The sequence below is a fragment of the Schistocerca nitens genome, chromosome 1 (genome assembly GCF_023898315.1).
Source record: "Schistocerca nitens isolate TAMUIC-IGC-003100 chromosome 1, iqSchNite1.1, whole genome shotgun sequence".
Lineage (NCBI taxonomy): Eukaryota > Metazoa > Arthropoda > Insecta > Orthoptera > Acrididae > Schistocerca > Schistocerca nitens.
Window position 1 is genome coordinate 534,273,166 of NC_064614.1, and position 18,593 is coordinate 534,291,758.

Genomic DNA, 18,593 nt, shown 5'->3' on the forward strand with positions numbered 1-18,593 from the left:
CGTACAACCAACATGTAGTAGATGAAATGGCTAGAATGAAAGGAAAACTGCACTTCGTATTCCTCCAGACCAGTGCGAATTAAACGTCATTGAGTTAGTTCGGACCATAATCAAAGGCTACGTTGTTGAAAAAAAAAGCAGCAAATACTAAATGTCCGAAGTTAAAGAACTGTTAGAATAAGCAGTAAGAATAGGGACTGCAGAAGAGCGGAACAAGTGTGTTTTCCATGTGATGGAAAAATTTGAAACTCAAATGTGTAAATTAGGCTGCATTGTGCAGAGGAGAGAAGAGCGTTTTGTTATAAATCTGAATGAAAATACACACATCAAAAAAAGCTTTGAATCACCTCGGTTCCGAGAGCTCCGGAACCTGTACAGAAAATTCGAATAGAGATCAACATAAACGTCATTTCCACCCATTTTATTGTTCATGAAAACCACACATTGCATGTTGTACTACTATACAGAGAGATCTTGAGAGGTGGTGGTCCAGATTTCTGTACACACCAGTACCTCTAATAACCAGGCATATGCGACACTCATCGGTGAAGAGAACGTGTTGCCAATCCTGAGCGGTCCGTTCGGCATGTTGTTGAGCCCGTCTCTACCGCGCTGCATGGTGTCGTGGTTGCAAATATGGACCTGGAAATGGACGTCGGGAGTGAAGTTGCGCATCATGCAGCCTGTTGCTCACAGTTGGGGTCGTAACACGACGTCCTGTTGCTGCACGAAAAGCATTATTCAACATAGTGGCGTTGCTGCCATAATCCGTAGGTAGCGGTCATCCACTGCAGTAGCAGCCCTTGGGCGGCCTGAGCGAGGCATCTCCACGACAGTTCCTGTCTCTCTGTATCTCCTCCATATCCGAACAACATCTCTTTTGTTTACTCCGACACGCCTAGACACTTCCCTTGTTGAGAGCCCTTCGTGGCACAAAGTAACAATGTTGACTCAATCGAACCGCGGTATTGACCGTCTAGGCATGGTTGAACTACAGACAAGTGGAACTGATCGGCCGTCGGACCCCCTCCGTCTAATAGGCTCTGCTCATGCATGGTTGTTTACATCTTTGGGCGAGTTTACTGACTTCTCTGAACAGTCAAAGGGAATGTGTCTGATACAATCTCCACAGCCAACATCTATCTTCAGGAGTTCTGGGAACTGGGGTGATGCAAAACATTTTTGATGTGCGTATAAAACTTCCTACGATTACATACCGATACAACAACATATGTTCTTTAAATTTGTTCACGATGAGCAAACTGCGGAACAGAGGACCTAACTGTTTCACCACAAACTTGCGTTAAAAATGGAAACCTATACGTTCAGTTGCCAGATGCAAAAATACGACCATTTCTTACAGGTATAATAACACGTAGCATGATTTCTAACACTACTCAGGTGACACAAATGCAAAATCTTCGAAGTTCCTTAACATGCGAAAGTATTATGAATTTCAATCGCTTGTTAAGTGTATTTACCTTCTTTAATGTTCCTAAGTGCAATGATAGCGAAGTTACTTCGAGAGTAATTAAACAAAAGCTTGGTTGTCTTGTACTACTGGAGGACATGGTCAAAACACGTCCTCCGCACAAAGTTACATTAATTCAAGTACATACATAACTGAACTCGATCTGACTACTAAAGTCCCTACTAACACTCTAACACCGAAAAAAGAAATCGTTGATTAGAACATTAACTTACTTATGTAACATTGCAGTACCTTCATCATATCATTGCAGAGCGAATTGTAAACGCATCTGCCTTAGCTAGAGCCCAGGAGAAGAGTTATAGCCAATGGTTTACCATTAGACCTCCCGCTTATAGTTGTGGTGGATGAAGGTAACCCACCAGGATCTGTGCACCCTCAGCAACTTAAACGGGACACGCTTCATCAAAGCAACCTGTCCTGCTAGCACAGCTAAACTTCTCTGCCTATCCGCTGCATCCAAAAGATAGTCAAACCCGGACCAACAGACTATCGAGTCACATCACCCACGAGCATCCACATTTTATTAAAATTTATCATGCATTCAGTTTTACACATGGTATTAAGATAGAAAGATAATGCTGGTATTCTCTATAGAGTGGTAAAAATAAAGAGAAAGATTGTTTATCTTCCTTGAGTCTAGCTACAGTCGAAAACAGGCAGACATAAATAGTGAACAACTCGATAACAGGACAACGTACGTAAATGAAATGTGACCGATCCCTTTCATTACCCTCTTCCTAAAGAGAATAAAAAGAGTCAAGAGTAGTCTTCCTATGGAAGGTTAGTATCAAATATTATTATATCGTGTTCTCTCGTTATAGTTTTACCAAAAAAGTCCTCATAAGGTGTAAGAAAACCGTAGTACATTACAGCGTTGTTTAAAATAGGACCAACATCATTTTTAGGATTATTGATATTTGTAACATCAGAAAAAGTAAACATAAAAAACATCCCTTTTCTTAACTACACTTAGAAATCCATACTTATGTATAAAGAGAAGTCGAAGCGTAATGTTGTTACCAAAAAGCGATGTAACGGTAGAATAAGACCCTCGCAATGCTGAGAGGACGGTGTGCCCCTCCCATCCACAACAATAGGAGGGTTATTGAAGGGGAATGTGTTCGTCGAATCGACTACCAGTAGCATTAAACAGCTTAGCATAGCCTCGCTCCCCGGTCTTGCCGTGCATTTGAAAAACCCTTACACGAGGTGCATATGAGCTAACTCTTCATCACTAAACCTATAGATACTGGTGTCTCTTCACTGTTAACGTTCAACTAACACCGCGAGAAAAACAAACCCGAGCCAGAATCGAGACCTACTGAACTCATGCTTGAGGCATTCCTGTTACTAACACCTAGTACCGTCGGTGAATGGAACAAGTTTGTTTCCAAACAAGATGCAAAGCGAATACCGCTGACATTTGCATTGTTGTGCAGAAATTTTCAGTGCAGTACAGACACAAAAAGCTTTCCAGTCCAAGCATACTTACAGAAGCGCGCCAGGGGTTCCAAGATAAAAGTGGAGACGTTCCGCTATAAAAAATGGCTGTTACAAAAGAATGTCATTTTCTGCTACATCTGTAGTTATATTAGCTGAGTTCGGGTTCATCCTGAATACGATCAGGCCTGTATATACGGGATTCTACAGGCTGCAGAGAACAGTGCTGTAAGCCAATCGTAGGCAAACCGCGGCTCGGAAACTACGTGCGGCACTTAGGCCCCTGTGAGTGTGGCTCTTCCACAAAGTATCACGTGCGGACAAGTCAAAGACCTGGAATTGGTTTCAGCTTTATCAGTAGCAGTTGAAGAGTGTTGTGACAATCATAACTGTGCACGTTTCACTTTTTGTACGATTTGTTTCATGTCCTAAAAAGAAATTTTGGAATTACTGCACTCAAAGATGATACAGCAAAGGCTGTAATTGAATGCATTGAAAAACATCATATTCCACTCTATAAAATTGTATCAATTTCAGCTGAAAAGTATGGCAGGAGTAAGAAATGGGATTGTTGCTGTTTTGAAAAGAAAATCATAGCGAGTTTCTTACCATCGCGTCATTCAGTAAGACGCGCTTTGTGTGGGGACATTTCCTGAAGAAATTTGCAAAGTTATGGAATTGGTAGTTATGACTGTAATCTCCATTATATCTAAAGCTCTTAATAACTGCTATTTTAAAGATTGTCTAGTTTAAATAGTGAATATGCAGATCTTCTGCTTCATAACTAGGTACGTTCGTTAACAAGAGGCAATACATTGAAATGTTTTGCATCCTTATTAACACAAAGTAATGCATTTCTCCTTTCTAACGGCGTTCAGTGTCCAGAAATAATGTACGATCAGTGGAAACAAAAATTTTACATCATCGTAGGCCGTATGTCTCATCTAAAACTGCAGGGGAAAGGAAATACTATTGTTTCATTGTTCTAAGAAGTTATTACATTCGAAAGAAAATTGTCTCTTTTTGTTCAAGTTTTTGAAAGAGAAACTTTGATTCAATTTCCAAGCCAGTTGAAGCATCACCAAAAAAGTAATTCTGATATCGACATTTGCTGTTTAAAAACAACGCTCTTAAACATGGAGGTAGCTTTTGTGAACAGGTTTCAGGAATTCAGAAAAAGCGAAACGTCGTTGCTTTTTATTAAGGATCGTCCTAATACTAGTGTAAAAAGTTTTTTCCCTTTTAATGTTGACAATGACATGTATGAAATGCAATTCCCTGATTTAAAAAACAGAGAATCGAGGAGTTCGATGTCTGAATGTCTTTATGCCTACGCAGATATGTTAAAGAAAACAAAATAATTTGAACTTCTTTCGCAACGGAAATGGTTTTCTTCGAAAGATCTAGAGAAATAAGATACATTGACTTTTTAACAACTGGAACAGTATTCCTGACACATATAATCAGCTGAAAAACCTAGCGTTGTGCATGAATCGTATTAAGGTTGAATTGAGAAGCCGTCTTATTGATGAGAACCTGGGGTTGTGCCTAAAATAGAAAACTATAACACAAAACTAGGCTTCCAAGGAAATGCAAGTCCATTTTTCATGTTAGTGGTTGTCATTCATTCTCATGATCAAATTTTATGGATACCTTAAGATTTAATGTCATCAGTAAATATTCTGGCTACTGAGTAATATGATATGAAGTTTATTCAACGTATCTGCGGTTTAACTAATACTTAAAACTGTAAGTAAAGTTTGTTAAGTTAATTTTAGGGAGCGGTGTGGAGTGAAAGGAGATGTGGTGTCGAGAATTGAGAAAGGTGTATTGAGATGGTCGGACATACAGAGGAGGCGAAAAAAAGGAGACATACGAAACAAGTAATCAACAGGATTTTAGATGGGAGAGTTCGAAGGCGTTGATCTCAGCAAATGTATCTCAACCAGACTATGGAAGTTTTTAGCAAAGGCCAGCTTAAGAGTATCCTAATTAAGTAAATAATAATGAACCTACCAATACAGTTTAAACAAGCTCATTCTCAAAAGAAATTTCAGCCATTTTGCTATTGGTATTTGGCTATTTTAACTAACTAGTTTGTCGACCACTGTTTTAAGCAGTACGTGACGGTACAAAATGTGCTCCTTAAGTATGTGTCTGCAGATCTGGTAGATGCCTTGTGATGGTTATTTACCTTGCATGTTGTTATGTTGCAACAATCTGTTGGATTGTAACAACTGGCGTGGTATTACAATGCTGTCAGTGCCCAGTAACGTCTTCACCAGAATTATCTTAAACAGGATTAATCAATCATGTCAAAAGGTACTGCGTAAGGACCAGGCTGGTTTTTGGGCACAATGCAGTTGTGTTGTTCCTATCGATACTCTGAGGACCACGTTAAAGCAAAATAATAATAATAATAATAATAATTCAGGCATCCGCGTCCTTGGCATTCATTCTTTTTGAAAAGCTCTTCGACTCCGTGAAGCATCAAGTGCTGTGTCAAGTGTTGCGGAATTATGGTGTATCACAGAAAATTCTGTACATACTTAAGGATCTGTATGATGGCTACATAATGTGTATTCCACAAGGGAAATGTCACAGAGCCAATAGAGGCAACAATCGGCGTACGGCACGTATGCATTTTGTCGTCAACACTATTGCTACTCTTCCTCGACTCAGTTACGAGAATCGTCTCAACCGGCAGGAGAGGAGGAATCGAATGGAAAATCCGTGAACGTCTGGAGGATTTGGACTTCGCAGAAGACACAGTTTTACTAGCTCAAAGGGTGACAGATATGAAAGATATATTAAAGTGTCTGAAAAAAAGAAGCAGAAGTTGCTGGCTTCGCAAAAGTATAGGTAAAAGAGAGGAAATGGGAGTAAATTCTACGTTCATGGAGGAGACCCAGCTGGTCCGGGAGCAGTAGTTGCAGGTCGTCAGTTTATTCCTGGCTTTGGGTAGTGAGACGATAGAAGATGGTAGAGCTGTAGAAGATATGAGGAACTGCATAAAGAGGGGAAAATGCTGAATTTGTAAAGGTTATTCCGATATGGATAAACAGACACACCACATGTAAAACAATAATTTGTATTTTTACTGCAAACGTGAAGGCTGTCCTTCTGCACGCCAGTGGCAGTCAGAAAGTAGACAAGAATATAATGTCACAGTTACAGAGCTTCATAATTACATGTTCCGTCGAAAAATCAGTGTCTGGGGGGCAGGAAAAATAAGCAAAGAGGACCTCTGAGCATATGAAAGCAGATACGTATATAAGACCAGATACGTGAGACTCAGTGAAAGTGGATGGGAGACACATGGAGGAAGTCAGTAGAAGAGGAAACAATGTGAGTTATCAAGACCTGGTCAGAATTGACGGAAATGGCCAACAACAGACGTGGATAGCTGGTTCTCGTGGAGGCGCCTACCCCCAAGAGTGTTCGGGAGAGGACAGCAGTGTTGGAAGCGACGGCGCGACGGACGCGGAGTCGGCGGAAGGACTTGGAGAGTGGAGCGGTTTGCGCGTGGTCGCGAGAGAAAGAAATAATTCGCAGTGCCGCTTGTGAACTCGTGAGATTTCCGTGGTTTCTACAGTGAAGACGTAGTTCGCGCTTGGAAGTGAATATCTCGCGAGCTGTGTTGTTGTTCATACCTAATTACGTAAGGTAGGAATCTATTGTTTCCCTGTTAGTCAATTTATATTTTATTTAATTGCTGGACCATCGACACCAGTAAGTGTTTTGCAGAAATATACCACATTCTCAAAAGTACTTCTACTATCGTACTCATCATTTAAAGTCTTTAAGATAGTACCTGCAGATTTTATTTAACTGCAATGTTTCATTTATAAATTTCTACGTTATATTCGCAGTTGCCGAGTGATAGGAACCTTTGACCATTCGATCCACGTGTATATTAATATTGTATGCTGTAGACTCAGCAGTAAGTGGCTTTTAATGCGACAGCTACGTATCCCAGCCCCTAGACAACGAAACCAGCCAAAACTTTTAATATTGCAACTCTGGGTCAGAGGGTAAGTAGTTGAGGGGCACACCACCTCACATCCATTAATTTTTTTTTGAAAGCCCATGCTCTCAAGGGGTAAACGGAATTAATTCAAGTGAAGCTGCCGCAGCAGCAAAATAAGTTGGTGCCAATCTCACGGTATAATATCGGTTTTCATGGGTTGAGCTCTTAACAGCTCCCATCTAAGTCTTTGAGATGAACTAGGGCATCGATTGATGTTAATACCTACCAGATACTCGCCAATGTGATTATTGTGTAGATCCTTCGGTTTTCCAGGACACTGGAATGTCGTCCTCCCTCCCCAAAGTGTGCTGCTGTAACAGCAGCAAAATGAGGCTTTACACGAGGGGCGTTCAATGAGTAATACAACACTTTTTTGTTTTGGTTCAAAATGGATCTGAGCACTATGGGACTTAACATCTGAGGTCATCAGTCCCCTAGAACTTAGAACTACTTAAACCTAACGAACCTAAGGACATCACACACATCCATGCCCGAGGCAGGATTCGAACCTGCGACCGTAGCGGTCGCGCGGTTCCAGACTGTAGCGCCTAGAACCACTCGGCGACCCCGGCCGGCTTTTTTGTTTTGAAATTAGGTTGGTTTTATTCAGGATTCCAATACATCATATTATTCCGCACTCTTTTGACTACAATACACGATCTCCGTTCAGTGCAATTTCCTTCCGCCACCTTACTGGGAGGTCCCTTATGCCCGCCTGGTACCACTCCAGTAGTTGACGTCAGAGCCAACGCCACGCTGCATTAATAACCTTCCCATCATCGACATACTGCTTCCCTCGGAGTGCATCCTTCATTGTGCCATACAAACGCAAATCGGAAGGTGAGTAATCGGTCTGCAAGGTGGATGAGGAAGAATAGTCCAATGAAGCTCTGTGGGCTCCCCTCGGATGGGCATACTTGTGTGAGGCTTGCGCTGTCATGGAGAATCAGAAGTTAGTTTACATTTCCGTGGCGTTGAAAGACTCTAAAATCCCTTCTTCAATTTTCTGAAGATGTTGGACAGGTTTGCGCGACCGTTTTGCGTTGATGATAGACGTCTTGCCTGTAAGACTCACCATGCCTTTGTTCACTGCCACATTCTGCAAGCGCCTGTTTATATCCTCGATGCTCTGTTTTTCCGCCCAAACAAAGGCAATGACAACTCTCTGGTCGAAATGCACCTTCGTTACAGACGCCTTTTTGAAGGCGGCATATGGCGCCGCCATGTGGAACTTCATGAAAGCACAAGGGCTGAAGCAAGAGCATTCCACCATGTTGGATAACAAATCCCGCATTTTTCCAACTGAAATTGACCGAGAGAAAAATGTTACTTATTGAACAGCCATCGTAAGCTGTTAGTTTGAGGTGTGGCATCTTTCGAGAGAGCAGAACGGCTGTCCGGTGGCGGTCAGCCGCGCAGTGTAGCTGCGTTGCGACATGCGGACACGTCCCCTAATATTGGGCCATGCCGGATAACTAAACAGCAAGTGGCCAATTGCGGCCGGAGGGTAAGATAAACGTGACCGCATTTGCATTCCGGCCAAATTGGGGTACATTTTTACAAGTGGTAGAGCGAGCGTGCAGTATGTAGCGGACGCTCACCGCATGCGGGAAAAGCGCAGCGCGCGGAAGCAGCGGCTGCGAGCGCCGCGCAACCCTGCACAGTGCGACACGCGCGGCCGCTGCTAAAATTGCGCGCCGCATTATTTTTACAGAGGGTCGCAGACCGCCGCTGCCGCTGCAGGCGCGCTAATCGACTCCCTCCCCGCCGCGCCGCATAAAACTTCCACGGAAATTGTGAGCGCCCCGCGGCACACGTAAAAGTAACATGTGCTGGCGAATTATTCCGCGCGATATCCGGTAAAACAGCCGGCGGCAAGCGTCGAACACGATACCGCAGCGAGCCCTCCTCCATAATGCACGGCCGCGCCAGCGGTTAAACATTTTCAGCGATGTCGCCTCCGCCCCCCCCCCCCCTTGCCAATGCTTCTCCCACCCGCCCCGCTGGGTGCCAGCGCACTCTTTCGACTGGTCCTGCTCTGTAAGCCTGACACCGCGTTCTGTGTGCGGTGCGAGCCGACGAGCGTTGTTTTAAAATTCCCGGGGCGTTGATTATGACGCGAGCTTAAAATGAGGCACGGAGCTGTGGAAACTCAGTGGTAGGGTGCTCGTGCATGAGACCGAGAAATTTAGGAAAGGTTGCTCGTTATTGCGTGATTAAAGCAGCGCTTTGATCCTGTCACTGGGGTGCTAAAGCGTGTCACCGTGGGCAGGTATGTCACCTCTGTGCCCCAGGACGTTTTTCGCATTCTAATAGCGAAGAAGAAAAACAGGATTGTACCTAGTGCGTTGAAAACTGTGCACAGAGCTAAATTCTAACTTTCTTTGCGTTGAAAGCATGCATTCCAACAGAGAGGAGAAAAAATATTTCCCGGGTTTACAATTAAATCCAAATATCATAGGTGTTTCACTTGTCTTTTTTTATAATAGACACGGAGGTGGGAAAAGTCATGACATATCTCCCAATATAACGCCCGGCATAGTACAGGGTGATTCAAAAAGAATACCACAACTTTAAAAATGTGTATTTAATTAAAGAAACATGATATAACCTTCTGTTATACATCATTACAAAGAGTATTTAAAAAGGTTTTTTTTCACTCAAAAACAAGTTCAGAGATGTTCAATATGGCCCCCTCCAGACACTCGAGCAATATCAACCCGATACTCCAACTCGTTCCACACTCTCTGTAGCATATCAGGCGTAACAGTTTGGATAGCTGCTGTTATTTCTCGTTTCAAATCATCAATGGTGGCTGGGAGAGGTGGCCGAAACACCATATCCTTAACATACCCCCATAAGAAAAAATCGCAGGAGGTAAGATCAGGGCTTCTTGGAGGCCAGTGATGAAGTGCTCTGTCACGGGCTGCCTGGCGGCCGATCCATCGCCTCGGGTAGTTGACGTTCAGGTAGTTACGGACACATAAGTGCCAATGTGGTGGCGCTCCATCCTGCTGCAGCTCTCTGCTAGCTCTGCGAGTCGATTTTGCTGGGCTGCGAACAAATGTTTGCTGGATACGTGCTACATTTTCATCACTCGTTCTCGGCCGTCCAGAACTTTTCCCTGTGCACAAACACCCATTCTCTGTAAACTGTTTATACCAACGTTTAATACACCACCTATCAGGAGGTTTAACACCATACTTCGTTCGAAATGCACGCTGAACAACTGTCGTCGATTCACTTCTGCCGTACTCAATAACACAAAAAGCTTTCTGTTGAGCGGTCGCCATCTTAGCATCAACTGACGCTGACGCCTAGTCAACAGCGCCTCAAGCGAACAAATGTACAACTAAATGAAACTTTATAGCTCCCTTAATTCGCCGACAGATAGTGCTTAGCTCTGCCTTTTGTCGTTGCAGAGTTTTAAATTCCTAAAGTTGTGGTATTATTTTTGAATCACCCTGTATAGCAACTCGACGTGGCATGTACTCAACAAGTCGTCGGAAGTTCCTTCCATGCTGGGTCTATAGCTGTCCATAATTGTCAAACTACTGTCGCTGCAGGATTTTGTGCACGAACCGACCTCTCGATTATGTCCCATAAATGTCCGCTGGGATTCATGTCGGCTGATCTGGGTGGCCAAACCATTTGCTCGAATTGTCTAGAATGTTCTTCAAACCAATCGCGATCAATTGCGGTACCCTGTTATGGCGCATTGTCGTTCGTAAAAGTTCCATCGTTGTTTGGGAACAAGACGCCCACGAACGGTCGCAAATGGTCTAAAAGTAGCTGAACATGCAGAGGACCCAGTCCATTCCACGTAAACACAGTCACCAACAGCAAGTGTAGCGCCTTGCTGATAACTTGGGTTCACGGTTTCGTGTGGTCTGCGCCACACTCGAACCCTACCATTGGCTCTTACCAACTGATATAGGGACTCATCTGACAAGACCACGGTTTTCCAGTAATTGATGGTTCAACTGATATCGTCTCGAGCTCAGGAAAGGCACCACAGTTGATGTCGTGCTGTTATGTTAATAAAGGCACTCATATCGGTCGTCTGCTACCATAGTTCATTAACGCCACATTTCGCTGCACTGTCCTAACGGATATGTTAGTCGTACGTTCCACATTGATTTTTGCGGTTATTGCAAGTAGAGTTGTTTGTGTGTTAGCACTGACAACTCTAAGCGAAAGCCGCTGCTCTCGATTGGCTAGTAAATGCCGCTGGCCACTGCGTTGTCTGTGGTGAGAGGTAACGCCTAAATTTGGTATTTTCAGCATGCTCTGGACGATATCGATCTCGAAATATTGAATTCCCTACCGATTTCCGAAATGAAAGTCCCATACGTCAAGCTCCAACTTCCATTCTGCGTTTACAGTCTGTTAATTCCCGTCATACGGCCATAATTACGTCGTATACCTTTTCACATGAATCGTCTGAGTTCAAATGACAACACCGCTAATGCACGTCCCTCTTGCACATTGTGTACGCGATACAACCACCATCCGTATGTTTGCATATCGATTTCTAACGACTTACATCACCTCAGTGTACGCCAAGTGCTTACAGTCTCTCTCTTTCGTAGCGTTTGTCCCGTCGTAGTAATACCGCAGTTTTCATAGTTCGCCATATTTCTTTTAACCTTGTGGCTGCTGCCCTCTTGGTAACGAGTCCTCAGTTAAGGCAATGGAGGGAAGTTGTGTACGCCAGCAGTCTGTCAATCGTATGAATTTTGTCCTGTTGTTTTTGTGTGTTATGTTTGCGTGTCGCATTTTCTGGTGCAGTTGCTGGGGACGAGCATTGAACACTTCTAAAACATAGGAAGTGTGGCTGGTTAACCAGAGCAACGCGTCACGAATATCTGCCGACATTGCATGGTGACGCGTTGAGGATTAAGCATTACGAGCAAGTTTCTTTCGAGTATTAAGAAACAGATAATCAAAAATACATTACGTGAAAAACAGTAGAAGAGAAATAAAAATGCCAGGAGAAAGCACTATTTGTCTCCGATCCATTTACTGGTCGCAAACGTCTTCCAAAAGTTCACCTTCCACTTTTTTAGAAATTATTCCGTCTGACACGTAACTGCTTTGTTTTTATTTTAGTTCTGCGGGAGCCATTCCTGTCGTCATAAACGTCAGTTACATCAGAAACGTCAGTTACCGTAAGAGACGAAAGTACGAGTTTGTACCCCACCTCTCTCTGAATAGTGTAATTTTTGTACAGTATTTATACCTATTTAAACCAACAGATACGCCATTTGCCTTTTTTTTTTGGTCATCAGTCTACTGACTGGTTTTGATGCGGCCCACCACGAATTCCTTTCCTGTGCTAACCTCTTCATATCAGAGTAGCACTTGCAACCTACGTCCTCAATTATTTGCTTGACGTATTCCAATCTCTGTCTTCCTCTACAGTTTTTGCCCTCTACAGCTCCCTCTAGTACCATGGAAGTCATTCCCTCACGTCTTAGCAGATGTCCTATCATCCTGTCCCTTCTCCTTATCAGTGTTTTCCACATATTCCTTTCCTCTCCGATTCTGCGTAGAACCTCGTCATTCCTTACCTTATCAGTCCACCAAATTTTCAACATTCGTCTATAGCACCACATCTCAAATGCTTCGATTCTCTTCTGTTCCGGTTTTCCCACAGTCCATGTTTCACTACTATACAATGCTGTACTCCAGAGGTACATCCTCAGACATTTCTTCCTCAAATTAAGGCCGGTATTTGATATTAGTAGACTTCTCTTGGCCAGAAATGCCTTTTTTGCCGTAGCGAGTCTGCTTTTGATGTCCTTCTTGCTCCGTCCGTCATTGGTTATTTTATTGCCTAGGTAGCAACATTCCTTAACTTCATTTCAAACGTCCCCTTTGAACAATTATCAATGACTGTGCTTATCCTGACACACAATATTTTTAGCGCAACGCAATCTGACTTTCAAAAATCCCTACAAAAGAATGGCCCTGACTAACATTAACCTATACCTTTCACAAATCACTTACCTCAAAAAAATCTTCGTTACTCGAACTACTGCAATACAGTGAGCGCCACTACTGCCAGCTAAATAAAAGATTCAAACTACGGAAGGCACTAACTACTGATAGGCATAGTTAGCAAATGAAAGATTTTGATAGAGAACAAACAATGTATTTACCTTAATAGTCATCAAAAGTCATAATATATATAGGAGTTCATAACATCCATTCTTACAAATATCAAAACTCCGCCATTTCTCTCCCCACATCCACCACTGCTGGCGGCTCACCTCCAACTGCGCAACGCTACGCGCTGTTCACATCCAGCTGCCGCTGCCCAACACTACAATGGCAGACAACAATGCAAACTAGCCACAGACTGCACACAGCACAGCCAGTGATTTTCATACAGAGCGCTACGTAACGTTGCCAATAAGAAAACATAAACAGCCTTCTTACATAGCCCCCATGCCCCCCACAAAAAATTTTACAAATTGTTTTGGGCAGTGGCCAATAATGATTTGATAAAATTTTTCATAATTGCAATAACAAAAAAATCAAAGGCACACACTTATTGATACAGTGTTGGTCAAAAGCTAAAATTTTCTCATAGTCCATAAAGACAGTCCTGATCATTCATCACAGTAACATTGCAGTGTTTTTCTCAAAGTCTGAGCAGTAAAAGAAAACGCACACGGAAGTAGTGGATTTCCATGCAATCTTGAAGAAGTAGTGTTGTCCTTTCAACGGAAAGACAGTGCTGACTCTTGACATGCAGACAGGTATTGGTCCACAACAGAGCCAACCCACAGCAGAGTCAGTCGAAATTTTGAAGAGTATTGGTAGGTAGGTCATCACAGAGCACACCCACTGTAGTCCTGGTAGAGATTACGGTATTGGTGGGCCACCAGAGGTGCAGATCCACTGCAGTCCTTGTAGAAATAATGGTACTGGTGAGTCAGCAAAGGTGTAGACCCACTGTAGTCCTTGTAGAAATGGCCAGCAGCCATCTGTTGTGACTGTGCAGGTGCACAATCGCCATTGAAGAGCCTTGCGCATAATATAGCAAGTCCATAAACCACCACTTGTGCACTCACAAAGTTTTTTTCTAATTGTCCTTAGAACCAGCAATGCTGTTAACCAGTCCCTTGCTGAATTATCAACACACGTCCAAACACTAACAGTCCTCTTTTTTTCACATATTGTGCATATACTATGACCAACAGAAATATGTGCAGTGAAATGAACGCTTACAAGTTACTTAATTTGATGAACTGGTGTCAATTACAATTTTATAACATGAGAATACCATTACAAAGGTACAAAATACATCATTAAAGAACATAACAATACAGATGACATTTGTAGTACAAGCTTTACAAAAGAATCGAAATAACATATAGATCAGTGTTACAGGAATTATGACGTGAGTAGATACATAAAAGATCAGAATAACTTTTGAAACATCAACTTCACACATGAGCATTAAAACAGAACAGAATTAATAATGTCTAACATCTTTACAAAGTAAATAACATGTTATTAATGCAAATTATATTTGAGGATAACAGTATTCCTCATCATAGTTCATGTAGCTGAATATTAGAAAAATTCTACAACATAAGTCTTATCAGTTGTTAAACGACTGTGTTTACTGGAAATCCTCTTGATGCCTTCCCATACTCTTGTAGAACAAGAAGAACGGTTGATGGAGTCCCTGAACGCTTGCCATGACCTTTTCTGGCTCTCCTTAATTACATACTGAGTTCTGGTTATCGCAACTCTAAAGGCTATGAGGTTGTCTGCTTCTGGGCGCCATTTACACTGTCAAAGTGCTGCACACCTGTCCCGGATTGCAGAAAGGTATTCATCACTCCACCAAGGTACAGGTTGCTTTTCGATGTGATCTGAAGGCTTTGGGATGATGGATCACTCGTGTGACGTGGTTCACCCATTCCTGGACGTTGTCACAGTGTTCAAACACAGCCAGCTGGCTGAACAGCGTGTAGTTAGCGCTGATGACAAACCATTTCGATGGCTGCTGTTCAAGCAATCCTCCATACAGTACGTAGGTACACAGTGGGAAGTGGTCACTGGAATGAGAGTCATCAACTGGTTCCCACTATCCTGAGTCTTCAAGGCTGGAAAAGACTGAGGACTAGCTAGTAGCAGCTAAGAAGGTTGTGAGACTGACTGTATTCAGGGTGTGTAGCTCTTGAGACACCATGAGGTTCTCCAAGACTCGACCCCTATTGCAAGAATAGCTCAATCCCCATAACACTTGGGCACTGAAGTCTCCCAGTGGGAGAAATGTTTGAGGGATTGCTCTGTAAGAGCTGTTAGACCCTCAGAGTTAATCACATAATTCAGAGGTAAATACAGTGTAATTATCCTCGGATATGCATGATGTTCAGTTGCTAGTGCTTGTAGGTCAGTAGCTAGGGAAAGGCCTAGGAGTGCTGATCATTATCAACAGAGTGACTCGTCCCTTGGCTCTTTCCCCAGTCAGACTATCCTTGTGATAGAATGTATATCCCCATAGTACAAGGGCATCAGATGCTTTAAAATGCGTTTCCTGTAAACAAAAGCAGATGGTGCTTCATGTGCTAACAGTTTTAGTTCCTCCAAATGTGTCCTGAACCTATCAGTGTTCCACTGCAATGTGGGAGCCATTTACCATGTGATTGCACTTCCAGCCTGTCTTCCCACTGTGGAGGTGAGCCCATAGTGGGTGGAGGTTTAGTATTTGGGCGAGATGTGTGGTGCAGACTGACATAAAGGTCCATCGGCTATGTAGATGAGTCATGATCCCGACATCATCAGCCTGCTTGCTTACCATCTCCATTGGCAGCTGACTCATTGCTTTAGCCTTCAGTTCTCTCTCTCTCTTTGTTTTTTTTTCTTTTTTTTTTTTCTTTTTTTTTTTTTTTTTTTTTTTTTTTTTTTGCTGGAAAGGTTTGGAAGCCACAGCTGACAACTGAAGAAGTGATAGTGGCAGCACTGGATGGTGGACAAGTCTGAACCTGTGGAAGAGCAGGGAGTTCCGGAACTTAGGCAGCCATAGCCTTGTCTCAGATATGGGAGGAGGTACAGGCTATGAAGTAACTGCAGCAGCACAAGTGCATTGACAAACACAGGTCCTAGTTCTAAAACTAGTAAACTCCGTTTGTGAAGCTGCATTGGTCATCTGAACAGGCTGTTTAAAAACAGATGCAAAGAAAAGGCAAACTTCGTGGGCTGCATGTGAAAGCTCTCTGTTGGATTCCTTTCATGTTAATTTCTTCAATATGTCGTCATTTACAGCATAAATTCCTCTTCTAAATTTACTGTAGTGTTTCTGACTATCTGGGAGGAGACTGAGCAGTGGAACGTGTTACTTTTACACATAAACAAGAACGATATGTCACACTACTACACTTTAAAACACAGTTTATATGTAATTCATGTCACACAGTCTCATACGGAACCTACATCCGCTTTCTTTTATATGCTGTATATGATAAGATACTGTCATCCCCCTTCCCTTCTGTGTGAGAGGATGAATGAGCAAATGTATTTCTAGTTGCATGCTTGATGGTAGCAGACAAGCCTGTCTGCTAGAGAACAGTAGGACAAACGTCGGAACAGGTAGCTACGCTTTCTAAAAGCAGAGAGGTTTCTATTCTTAGTATGGTCCTGTCCGTCCCTTGTCATGTTGGTATAGGAAGCTGCCTCTCTGGTCACTTCCGTTTGTATCTGTGAGGCACCCTCAGGAAGGGACCACGGCAGTCTGTCCGCGGCGAGCGTCTGAAGTGTAAGATCTCCGGCTAAGCGTGTGTCTGCTAAGTCCGTAGGACAATGTATTTCTTACGATCAGCCTAACTGAACATTTAATCACCTTTATTTCAGATTTAGCTCTAAAATATCTAATGTTATCGTAATTTGCAACGCAGTGTAATTCGAGTGTGAAGTTCAGAATATATTCCGGTAGTTGCTTTGTCACTACTTTGTGAGTAAAGTGGAACCACGTGTTGATCAGTAACTCTAACTAAGATCATCAATCTTAAATGCGAATGTCCGTGAGATTATAACGTCTCGTCTTGACAATATTTTTCAATATAGCAACTTTTCTTTATGTTCAACCCACGTGGGGTGTACTTTGTGAGGCCAGTACCACGTGCTTATACAATTGTTTGACCCATCAGGTTAATAGTAAGACGATAGTAACCAGTTCGAGGTTTTTCTTTTGTAAATTGCATTTCGATCTAATTTATTTTAATTATCAAAATTATTGTGGAGTTACACTCTTTGTGTAAACCAAGTTGAGCACGTGAAGCATGTGGTGTAATCATCAAAGTAGCCCTCAGCTATTCTTTTCGGGAAGATTTCCCAGAGAGTTAGTATGAATTTAGTATATCAGTGTGTGGTAATTACATGACGGACAGGATTGTGCTATGATCGTAACTTCTTTGGGTGAAAATTGAATCGGTTGGTTGTGGTTAATTTCCTCTTGCATATGTTTCAATGTTCTTCGTGTGTTATTTTATGAATGCAGTGTTGTATGTAGTCTCCCAATCTTGGCTCCATATTTGATGTGTTCCATAAGATTACAATCTCACATTTTCACAATCCTAAATAAGCCACCAGTTTAGTTATGAATCAAGTTTAATATGCTGAAATTTCAATGATCAATGTTAAAATAAATGTCCAAATATAAACCGATTTATTTCTTTTTATTTAAATTCTCTTTTATATATATATATATATATATATATATATATATATATATATATATATATATATATATATGTATCACCGGTTGTCGTATGACTATTAAAAGATTATAATTAATGTTAGTCTTGTTGGGAATTTGGTAAGCTAGACTGGATACCTGGTGAAACAGTTGCGCAGTAATGCAAGGTTAATGTCCCCAGACAGCTCACAGCTTTTAACCCGCTTTTATTCTCCATCAGCACCGCTTTCATAGCAAATTAATGCAACAACGTTACACATGGCGGCCCGGTTCTGTGATTCCGGTAGACTCTGGAATCTCTGAAACGTTATATCGCGAGCGTTGTATAATCATAATTTTTTTTCCCCGGCAGCGCTCAAACAACTTCTGCGTTGTTCCTGAGCAGACTTTCAAATGATTCACGGCGTTGTTGAGCAGCTTTGTGTTGTTTCTCTTCTTGTTTTGTTTTCTATATTTGTGTGTTTTATATGGGTGTGTGTTTTTTTTTCTCGCTTGTAAATTGCACTGTTTCGATCAAAGATAAAAATTTGTTTTGCGTGTGAAAAAGTGCGTATTAGGTTGGGTACCTTTCGTTTAATTGTCGTAATTTTTGGGGGATACATTTGCGTACCGGGTATAAATTGAACGAAGGCAGACACGTAACCAAGCTAAAAGTAGGCGGTCAACAACTTAAGCAACATGGACCAAGGGGATAATCTGATTTCGAATATTAACTCGTCGGACGGTTCCGAAAATGCAATGGGGAATACTTCAGACGAAATGCAAAACAGCACGAACGGACTTACAGCAGAGCCAGAAATTAATTTGCCTCCTACTAACCAAATTGATTTGGCAGAACTCATGAAAGCCTTATTGGCACAAAACAAAGAAAACGTAGAGAAATCAGAAAAATCGTTCCGAGAACAAAAAGAATC